The sequence below is a fragment of the Eleutherodactylus coqui genome, chromosome 4 (genome assembly GCF_035609145.1).
Source record: "Eleutherodactylus coqui strain aEleCoq1 chromosome 4, aEleCoq1.hap1, whole genome shotgun sequence".
NCBI classification, from domain to species: domain Eukaryota; kingdom Metazoa; phylum Chordata; class Amphibia; order Anura; family Eleutherodactylidae; genus Eleutherodactylus; species Eleutherodactylus coqui.
This window is the reverse complement of record NC_089840.1, coordinates 279,223,364-279,235,111: the sequence shown is the minus strand read 5'-3', so window position 1 is coordinate 279,235,111 and position 11,748 is coordinate 279,223,364. Positions and strand designations below refer to the sequence as shown.

At 42.9% G+C, this 11,748-nt stretch overlaps 1 long non-coding RNA gene across 1 annotated transcript; it reads right to left on the bottom strand.

The window, feature by feature from the left end:
• Positions 1-5,043: 5,043 nt before the first annotated feature.
• On the bottom strand, positions 5,044-10,716 carry LOC136624544 (uncharacterized). The gene is made up of 3 exons (XR_010792337.1): positions 10,544-10,716; positions 5,430-5,562; positions 5,044-5,138 (listed from the first exon to the last, which is right to left on the bottom strand). It is a non-coding gene; the product is annotated as an uncharacterized lncRNA (long non-coding RNA).
• Positions 10,717-11,748: the final 1,032 nt, after the last annotated feature.

Sequence of the window (11,748 nt, the reverse complement as noted above, 5' to 3'; positions counted from 1 at the left end):
ATGGGATCTTCCAGAACCCAAAGAACATCCTCCACATCAGCTAACCAAAGAATGGTCCCATCAACAAACCAAGAGATCAAATAACAAACACCGCTGAAACTTCAAATTTAAGGCCAACACTGCAAGAAAACCCTGGGTACCAGTTAATTAGGTTTATGCTTGGTCACAGGCTGGACACTTAAAACCCCCGAGGCAAGACCTACCTAGGGCCTGAGCCCTCACCGAAGGAAGGTCCTTTTATTTTTCCTACGTTATCCGTAGACGACATAAGCAACAACCGTTATGTTGCTCTACAGTTATAAAATCTGTTCATCCCCCAACCTACCCCTTCAACAAAACCCTTGCATACTCTACCACCAGAGGAAGACCCTTAGACTGACTCTTAAACCGGCTCAGCCACATCCAGTTAAAGTTGACTCTTCGGGCATCCCCGGATTCTATCATAATGCCCGACAGGTTTCCACTTCAAACACCCAGGAATTAAAATGGAGTTGAAACTAATTTCTATAAACGCTAGGGGCCTTAATTCTCCCTTCAAGAGAATGTGTCTATGGAGAGAAGCCATTGCCTCCCATGCAGACATTCTTTATGTTCAGGAAACGCATTTAAAGGAATCCAACCATCCAAAGATGGAACACCCAATGTTCTCCAGGTGCTTCCTGGCCAACGCTCCAAAAAAGAAGGCTGGAGTCATGATAGCCATTAGAGACTCTGTGAATTTCAAACTATTGGAGGAAGTCGGAGATTCAGAAGGAAGATACCTAGTTCTGATTTGTGAAATAGACGGCTTCCTTGTCACCCTAGCCAACATCTACGCCCCAAATTCGCATCAAATTAGATTCTTGAATAGAGTGACGAGGAAGATTAAGAAGTTACAGAAAGGCGCCTTGCTAATAGGTGGGGATTTCAACGCTATCTCCGATCACTCACTCGACTCCAGCCATTCAAGAAGAAACAGAGGAACAAACCTTCTGTCTTGGATACAGAACAATGATCTATACGATATATTCAGAGCAGTGAATGTCAACTCGAGGGAATTTACGTTCTACTCCTTCAGACACAACTCATCCTCGAGAATAGACATGTTCCTGGGAGATTTTCACATCCTAAGCAAAACCAAGGGAGCTAAGATAGGAGTAACAACATGGTCAGACCATGCGCCAATATCACTAAACCTAAAAATAGGGCCCTCGGTAAACATATCAAGCTCCTGGCGAAACAACTTATTTCTGATGAAAATCCCAAAATTTCAGCAAAAAATTAGAGAAGTGATGGAAGAATACTTCCTATTTAACGATAATCCGGAAACATGCAGATACGCGCTATGGAACGCGCACAAGGCGGTCATAAGGGGAGCCATGATACAGCAAGGTTCAATATATAAAAAAGAAAAAAACGCCCTTCTCAAAAACGCTATGGAAAACTTAAAAAACCTAGAGAGCCAAACTCAGACAGATCCCTCCCCCCAAAAAAGTGATCAAATAAGGGAAGCTAGACTGAAAGTGCGGAACTTATTAATCAACGAACATGAAAAAAATATAAAGAACTTGAAGACGACCTATTACACTGAAATGAACAAAAACACGAAATTGATGGCCAACAAGGCCAAACAAAAAAGAACAAAAACCAAAATAGCCTATGTTTCTGACCCTAAATCAAGTAACAAAATATTCCACCCTAAGGCCATTGCAGAGGAGTTCAGGAAATTTTATGGAGACTTATACAATCTCAACCAAAACCCACATTTCCAGCCGCCCTCCAAAGACGCTATAGACTCATTCTTAGCTAATCTACAACTCCCAAAATTAAATGATGATCAACTCCAGGGACTAAATTCCACTATCACTCCCCAGGAGCTTCTCCAAGTTATAGACAAATCCAAAAAAGATAAAGCGCCCGGTCCCGACGGATATTCGTGTGAATAGTACAAAATTTATAAAAAGATTCTAGTTCCCCACATGGTTAGCATCTTTAATAAAGCAATGCAAACAGGTTCCCTCCCAGATGAAATGCTACAGGCCACTATTGTAACTATCCCCAAACCAGATAAAGACCCATCTAACCCGGCAAATTATAGACCCATCTCACTTTTAAACAATGACACCAAGTACTATGCAAAAATCTTATCCCTGAGGCTACTGGAACTTACACCGTATCTGATTCACAGCGATCAGGCGGGGTTTGTCAAGGGTAGACAGACGTCGGATGCTACTCGTCGGTTGGTGGATATAGTGGGGGAGCTGGAGGATTCTCGGATGCCTTCTCTGCTCCTAACTTTGGATGCGGAGAAGGCATTCGATCGCTTGCATTGGGGATATACCTTTTCGACCCTAGAAAAATTTGGGTTCAGGGGTAACATTCTAGCAGCTATTCAAGCCCTCTATAAAAACCCGTCAGCAAGAGTCCTAGCAAACGGAGTATTATCAGAACCATTTAGGATAACTAATGGAACCAGACAGGGGTGCCCCCTCTCACCCACATTATTTATACTAACTATAGAGCCACTGGCCGAGGCATTCAGAATGAATGAAAAGATAAGGGGAATACCCCTGGCAGGCAGAGAACAAAAAATAGGGTTGTTTGCCGACGATATTGTTTTGTTCCTCTCCTCCCCCCTAGGCTCTCTTAGGGAAGCATGTGACCTTCTAAAAACATTTGGGTCATTCTCATATTATAAAGTAAACCCAACAAAATCAAAAATTCTTCCACTTAACCTACATTCCAACCTTCAAAAAATTATAAAAGAGGAATTCCCTTTCGAGTGGGACCCTAAAGGTATTCAATATCTCGGAACAACAATTAACACTCCCATAAAAAAATCCATGGATACCAACCTATCCCAACTTATCCAAGCAACACGTCGGGACCTGAATAACTTTGGGAAAGTAGAATTTTCATGGATGGGGAAAATAGCAATCTACAAAATGATGATACTCCCCAAACTTTTGTATCTATTCAGAAATATCCCAGTGAAATGCAACCCTAAACTTCTGAGAGAACTTCAAAAACAACTGATGTCTTTCATATGGGATAATAAAAGACCGAGGGTCGCTTCTACCATATTGTATGCTCCCAGAAGGAGCGGTGGCTTGGGGGTACCCAATATTACCGCCTACTATGAAGCAAACGTAATCTTGCAATCTAGACCATGGGGATCATCCCAACCAGGAACTAGCTGGTTGTCTATAGAACAAAACAGTCTGGGAGGAGGAACACTTAGGGATGCAGTACTGACTACAAACCTAAACTGGAAAACTAAATTAATAAAAAACCCCACAATAACAAATACGTTGACGGTGTGGAAACACCTTATCCAAATCACAAAAGACCTCCAACCTAAAGTACAAGTACCCCTTCCGATCAGCTGCATAGACTTAACGCAAGATAACATAAATACTAAACCTTGGAGGCGGAGGGGCATCAAACTGATTCTGGATCTTGCAGATGGGAAAGAAATAAAACCCTTCCAACAGCTCCAGGAGGAGTATGACTTACAGGGGGGAGATTTCCTCCTCTACTCCCAGATCAAAAGCTTATGGCCGGCCCTAGCTGACGGAGTGACCTCTATGCCAAAAATTCTAACCAGTTTCCTGTTTGGGCCCTACGACCACAAAGTCCCTTTAAGAACTCTCTATGAAATCTTCTGCGGCGAATCCAAGCCCCAATTACAAAAAAAAAGGGCGAATATTCTAAACTGGGAAAGAGAAATGGGGAAATCATATACTGTGGAACAGTGGAACAGCTCATACAAATGGGCAAACAAAGCTTCTCGCTGCGCTTCACTAATAGAAGTTCACTACAAAATGACCACCCGCTGGTATCGGTCCCCAGTCCGCCTAGCGGATTTCTTTCCGGGTTCATCGGAACAATGCTGGAGGCAGTGTGGGCAGAGGGGCACATTACTACATATTTTCTGGAGTTGCCCAAAAATCAATGGAGTTTGGAAAGAATTACTATCTCTCATAAATACAATAACGAAGGTTGTGATCCCCCCGACCCCGGACAGAGTCATATTCTTGTTGGACACAGAACACATACCCCATGCAGTAAGGGAACTTATTCTCCACAGCTTAATGTCTTACAAACTCTTGATAGTAAGGAACTGGAAGACCCCCCATGTACCCTCCCTATCGGATATCACCCAAATGATGACAGACCACATGGGCATGGAAAAAATCTACGCTATAAGAGCGAACAACATTCCCGGGTTTGCGGAGACCTGGGACCCATGGATAAAACATTTTCACCCTCAACAGACCACGCTAAATCTGAAAATATAAGAACTTTAACCAACCAAGCACCTCACCTGAGGGTCACCCCTGGGACCCAGAAGTAGTCGACGAAGTGGCAGTTGTTCAATAACTCTGGCTGAGCAGGATTTCGGAATGAACAGTACCATATCTGGTGGACGTATATAGTGAATAGTATGCCTCCTTATTCCACACCATCCCCTTCCCCTCCCTCCCCCCCCTTCCTCCCCCCCCCCCTCTCCCATTTACCCACCCACTCCCTCCCTTATGTTTAATTGAGAATTGAGAATTTTCTATGTTTACAAGGAATCGGCACAGGATATACGAGCTGAAACTCCTAGAACTGCTTCGCAGGTTTGCATTTAATTCAACATTTAAAGGAATAACATATATTGTGATTGTATAGTTATAAAGCTGATATCTTTAATAAAAAATTATTGAATATTAAAAACCTCCGTGCTTTATTAAAAATTGTGCTTAATACATCATGGCTTACAAAGCACGCGTTTCAAACTTAATACAGGTCTTGATCACCTCCTCCCCATAATGCAATGCGTTTCTTTAAAACTCATAACCAATCTAAGTACACCTGATGTTTAACCCCTTATACATTGGACTACTATGTCAGTTGATGCTAGTCAAAAGGCTCCCTACTTTTGCTGCACCTGACATATATACATATATGTTCCATCAAACTACCGAAAAATGTCCTATTAGAAGGACAAGCTGATGTATTTGGACTGTTATTACTTCTACAGATTCATATGAATCTTTCAGAATCAGGGGGTGAGGTGGAGGCCCTGTGATTGGGCTCAGGGTTCTTCCCCATCCATCGGACACCGGGGTCTGACAGCCATCACTAGAAGTCTTCTTCACTACCGTGTAATCCTGTTTATGGGGAGATACATCCATAAATATCCCTGCAGACATTCCCAGAGTCCTTCATGTCTCCAGTTATGTCTAATAATTAAGGTTCTGTTCACATTTGTGGTGACAGACATCATTGGCTTTTAACAAGTCTGTTAGTTTTCTGTCCTTTTACCAGAAAAACAGCGCAGTAAACTGCAATACTTTTTCCGGCATTTATGATGAATCGGCAGTAAATCCTCTGCTGTAGATGTGATCAGACTGACATAGATAAGAATGATGGAACGTGACGTCATCCCCAGAATCTCTCACCTCTCCTGTAAGCTGGAAGAGTATCTCTAGGGTGAGGGTGAATATACTCTCCGCCATCTTGTCCCGGTTCCTCTCCATCCTTGTCGGGTCAATCAGGATAATTATCTGATATAGAAGATATCAGCCGAGGATCCTGAATGGGAAGAAGACGAGACAATGTAACATCATACACAATCGCATTATTTTTGTGGATTCATTGGCAACTGAGCCGTACTTTATGTCAGACTCAGTCTTCAGATTTCTTGAAGGTTCAGCAATCCTTTATAGTAAAGACCCAATAGGTTTCTAAAGAAACTGCCAAGACTGACAGAGAAATGTGTCGAACCGTCACAAATCTTGAACTGATTATTTCTTTACTACCAACCTTCATCTATGAACCTTGATCAACTAAGAATGTATAAACCAAAGAATTTGTTTATGGTCTATTAAGCTCTACCCTTGAGATTATTTCTCAGAGTTTCTGACAACCTGGCAAATATCAGAGAAAATTTATGTGAGGATTGCGCCTTGAGAGTTTAGAATAAAGAGGCATGAAAGCTGTGAGGATATTACTCACCCTGTGCTCGGTGGGTTAACCCTGGCAAGGGATATCCCACCGGCACCCTTGGTCCTGGATGACGTGTAAAGGTGTCTTTGTTCCCAATCCAATTTTACTGTAGAGACGTCCGGAGCCGATGAGCAATCTGGAACCAGGTGCTCACTGACTGAATTATCAATAGCAAAAAATGGCACCGCGCTGCTAGGGTCCAAAATAGCAGTAGAACATGGTAGTGCAATACATAAAGTTTTATTTCTGATGCTACGCATTTCGGCACTATACAAAACGTGCCTTTCAAGCATATACATTAAAATAACCCATTTGCATGCATAAAAATAGAAAAACTTACAAGAAGGCGTCCGCCATACGTATCTGATAGTCATGGTGTATCTGACAGAATGCCAGTGTGGGATTAATTATATAGCAGGATCAAAGAACAAATTGCGAGCTAGGTTTAATAAACATAGGTTTAATATTAAAAATAATTTTAAACATCATAGCCGATCCAGACATTTTAGCGAGAAGCATAATAGTTAGAGATGAGCGAGCATACTCACTAAGGGCAATTGCTTGAGCGAGCATGGCCCTTAGCGAGTACCTGCCCGCTCGATAGAAAAGGTTCGGGTGCCGGCGGGGTGGAGCGGTGAGTTGCGGCAGTGAGCAGGGGGTAGTGGGGGGGAGAGAAGGAGAGAGAGATCTCCCCTCGTTCCTCTCCGCTCTCCTCCGCAGCTCCCTGCCCGCCGCCGGCACCCGAACCTTTTCTCTTGAGCGGGCAGGTACTCGCTAAGGGCAATGCTCACTCAAGGAATTGCCCTTAGCGAGTATGCTGGCTCATCAGTAATAATAGTCATTATCAAGGTTTACAAATTAAACCGCTTGAGAAAGTGATGTCCAATTCAATCCCTGAATTACGCAAGAAAGAGATATATTGGATATTTCATCTAACGACTCTGACACCACATGGACTTAACGAGGTCCTTGAAAAAACTTAATATTTTAAAAAGGTTGTTTTTTTGTTTTACTTTTAACACAGATAAATTGTTCACAATCTATGGGATAATACTGTCCGCTTTTACATGGAGCAATAATTCATAATTCACCCCATTATTCTTATAATTATCACTGGGTAGTTATAATTATGGACTAATTATTCAATATATAACGATTATGCCATTTTACAATTGTGATTTTTATGGATTGGCTATATTTTACATTCCATATTTATTGATTATACTGATTAATCATGTTTATTCTGTTGCATATGATTAATTGTCTCAGGAGATTAAATACTAGATTGTATTAATGTATTTACAGATACTATTAATGTATCGGTTATACTACGATAATTTGTATTATTAGGAGTTAAATATCTGTATATGTATATGTATGTACGTTCTTATCTTAGAAGAACGGGTTAATAAAGATGATTGAACCATTGGAATGCACGCTGCGCTCCACAGGCTCGTCACATGATAGTTCCACGCTAAGGGAGGAGATTCTCCCCTGTGCTGATTACGTCAGAATGCCTTGATTCGGGCGTATGACGGGCACCTACTTGTAAGTTTTTCTATTTATATGCATGTCAATGTGTTATTTTAATGTATATGCGTGAAGAAAGCATGTTTTGTATAGTGCCGAAACGCGTAGCATCAGAAATAAAACTTTATGTATTGCACTACCAGACTATAATACTGCCCCAGTGAAAAATTAAGCGCACTTAAGAACACAAGTACATATACAAAGTCTGCAATACAAAAGTTACAGTATAAAAAGCACATACAGAATGGGAGGAATTGGGCTGAGCAGCAGCACATGTGAAAAAGACTTGGGTATACTAATAGATCATAGATTAAACATGAGTCAACAATGTGATGCAGCAGCAAAAAGGGCAAACACAATTCTGGTATGTATTAAGAAAAGCATAGAGTCTAGATCATGTGAAGTAGTTATCTCCCTCTGCTCTTCCTTGGTCAGACCTCATCTGGAACAGTGTCCAGTTCTGGGCACCCCGCTTTAAAAAAGACAAACATATTGGAGCAAGTTCACAGAAAAGTTACCAAGATGTTGAGCGATCTGCAAATCATGTCTTATGAGGAAAGGTTAAAGCATCTGGGAATGTTTAGATATTAGAAAAAACTTTCTGACAGTGAGGCTGATTAATGAGTGGAACAGATTATGATAGGTGGTGGTAAGTTCTTCAATGGAAGTGTTCAAACAAAGGCTGGACAGACATCTGTCTGGGATGATTTAGTGAATCCTGCACTGAGCAGGAGGTTGACCTGATGACCCTGGAGGTCCCTTCCAACTCTACCATTCTATGCTCATAAGAGTTAATGTATCTGTCTATACATATATAAAGGTGAAAGGAAGGAAACATCGACCAACTGCTTATTCTCTAACTTCCTGATGTCGTACAAACAGGAAATTTGGCAGGAGCATTCTTTAGGTCCTAAATAGGAAAGATTGAAGGGTCACAAATCGATTATTCAATGCTAAGTGCAAAACTATTGGCACCCCTGTGTAACGTGCCTAATCTTATTCTCTAACTTCCCGTTACTACCCCTATGTGATGTAACTTCCCGGTATCATACAAACATGAAACTTGGCAATACTATTCTTTAGGTCTTTAGGTACATAGGAAATGGGGTCGCAGCTTGGTTATTCAATGCTAAGTGCAAAAGTATTGGCACTCCTATGTTTTGTAACTCCCGGTGTCGTACAAACATGAAATTTAGCACAAACATTCTTTAGGTCCTAAATAGGAAAGGTAAGGTGCTCAGAGCTCGATTATTCAATGCTAATTGCAAAAGTAAGAGCACCCCTATGTCATATAACTTCCTGATGTTGTACAAGCGTGAAATTTGTCGCAAGCATTCTTTAGGTCCTAAATGAGGCGAGTGGGAGGGACATCGGTACATGCAGCTTGAGGAGAATCTAACGCTCCTCTATATGTAAACATATTTTATTCCTCGGTTACTCTAAAGTCACCTTAACTTCATAAAAATTTCCATGTGAACAACACATAAACACCTGTATCAAATTAGCCGGGTATATCAGCTAGTGTGTGTGTATATATATATATATATATATATATATATATATAGCACTTACTATATGACTGACTCGCCACTAATTCTCTAACATCCCAATGTTATACAATTTGAAATTTCCCACAACCATTCTTTGGGTCATACGTAGGAAAAGTATAGGGGTTCCATCGTGATTATTCAATTCTAAGCGTAAAAGTAAGTGACCCCCTATGTAATGTACCAAATAACACACATCTGTACCTCACAAATGTACAATTTGACACGACCATTCTTTACATTCTTAGGAAAAGATAAGGGGTCGCAACATCAATACTCAATTCTAAGTGTGAAAAACTGTATGAAAATCTGCAAAACATGTTCTTTTCTCAGAAGTTATAAAGCCAAGGGAAATTATTTGAATACTGAGGGCAACCAACCTCACCTCCGTGTGTATATATTGAGCAGAATCTACCTCACCTCTATGTGTATATACAGAGGAGAATCTACCTCACCTCTGGGTGTATATACTGAGGATAACCTACCTCACCTCTATGTGTGTATATACTGAGGAGAATCTACCTCACCTCCGTGTGTATATATTGAGCAGAATCTACCTCACCTCTATGTGTATATACAGAGGAGAATCTACCTCACCTCTCTGTGTATATGCTGAGGAGAATCTACGTCACCTCCGTGTGTATATATTGAGCAGAATCTACCTCACCTCTGTGTGTATATACTGAGGAGAATCTACCTCACCTCTATGTGTATATACTGAGGAGAATCTACCTCACCTCTATGTGTATATACTGATGAGAATCTACCTCACCTCTACGTGTATATACTGAGAATCTACCTCACCTCTACGTGTATATACTGAGGAGAATCTACCTCACCTCTACGTGTATATACTGAGGAGAATCTACCTCACCTCTACGTGTATATACTGAGGAGAATCTACCTCACCTCTACGTGTATATACTGAGGAGAATCTACCTCACCTCTATGTGTATATACTGAGGAGAATCTACTTCACCTCTATATGTATATACTGAGGAGAATGTACCTCAACTCTATGTGTATATACTGAGGAGAATCTACCTTACCTCTATGTGTATATACTGAGGAGAATCTACCTTACCTCTATGTGTATATACTGAGGAGAATCTACCTCACCTCTACGTGTATATACTGAGGAGAATCTACCTCAACTCTATGTGCATATACTGAAAGGCTGTAAAGGAAGCGGCCATGGACTGCAGGTATGGAACCTTTAAGGCTAAGAAGATGCTGCAACCTCCAGTCTTGGGGGAAATTTGAATAAAAAGTGTAAAAGTGAGAATGGGAGGGGGGGCACATTCTGCAGAGGGACATCAGTACATGCAGTCTGAGGAGAATCCAACCCCTCTCTATGTGTATACAGATTTTATCACTCGGTTCCTCTGAAGTAATCCCAACTTCATAAAAAATTTTTGTGGGAATAACAGGTAAACATCTGAACCAAATGAAGTCAGGCGAAGCCGCGTATATCACCTCGTAATACATACCGTTCATCTAAATACCAAAACACCTTATTCTGGCGGCTTGTTTAATTTTTTTTTTTCGCAAAAAGTGTACATCTCAGAGGAGCATTACATGGCCGCTGATCTCCTGCACCTCCCCGGGGTCTCCACAAGAAGAAGCTGTGACCCCCACATACCTCCACCTGTAGCAGCCGTGTGGTTGTTCTGTGCTTACAGGACCTGTGATGATGTCACCGTCATGTGATCAGTGTGTGAGAGGAGACAAGGGGTCACATGACCAGGTCTCTTCGCTAAGTGGATGCAGGACTCTGCTGTGTGAGGATGTATTCACAGTGTATGCAGCAGAGCCGAGCGTGTGTGAGACGGAGAAGCAGAGCTGAGTGTGTGTGAGACAGAGGAGCGGAGCTGAGTGTGTGTGAGATGGAGGAGCAGAGCCGAGTGTGTGTGAGATGGAGGAGCGGAGCCGAGCCTGTGTGAGACGGAGGAGCGGAGCTGAGTGTGTGCGTGAGACAGAGGAGCAGTGCTGAGTGTGTGTGAGACAGAGGAGTGGAGCCAAGTGTGTGTGAGACGGAGGAGTGGAGCCAAGCGTGTGTAAGACGAGGGAGCAGAGCCAAGCTTGTGTGAGATGGAGGAGCAGAGCCGAGCGTGTGTGAGACGGAGGAGCGGAGCCGAGTGTGTGTGAGACGGGCGAGCAGAACCAAGCGCGTGTGAGACAGAGCAGCAGAGCCGAGCGCGTGTGAGACAGAGGAGCAGAGCCGAGCGCGTGTGAGACGGGGGAGCAGAACCAAGCGCGTGTGAGACAGAGGAGCAGAGCCGAGCGCGTGTGAGACAGAGGAACGGAGCTGAGTGTGTGTGAGACAGAGGAGCGGAGCCGAGTGTGTGTGAGATGGAGGAGCGGAGCCGAGTGTGTGTGAGATGGAGGAGCGGAGCCGAGTGTGTGTGAGACGGGCGAGCAGAACCAAGCGCGTGTGAGACAGAGGAGCAGAGCCGAGCGCGTGTGAGACAGAGGAACGGAGCCGAGTGTGTGTGAGACAGAGGAGCGGAGCCGAGTGTGTGTGAGATGGAGGAGCGGAGCCGAGTGTGTGTGAGATGGAGGAGCGGAGCTGAGTGTGTGTGAGACGGAGGAGCGGAGCCGAGTGTGTGTGAGACGAGGGAGCAGAGCCAAGCTTGTGTGAGACGGAGGAGCAAAGCCGAGCGTGTGTGAGACAGAGGAGCAGAGCCGAGCGCGT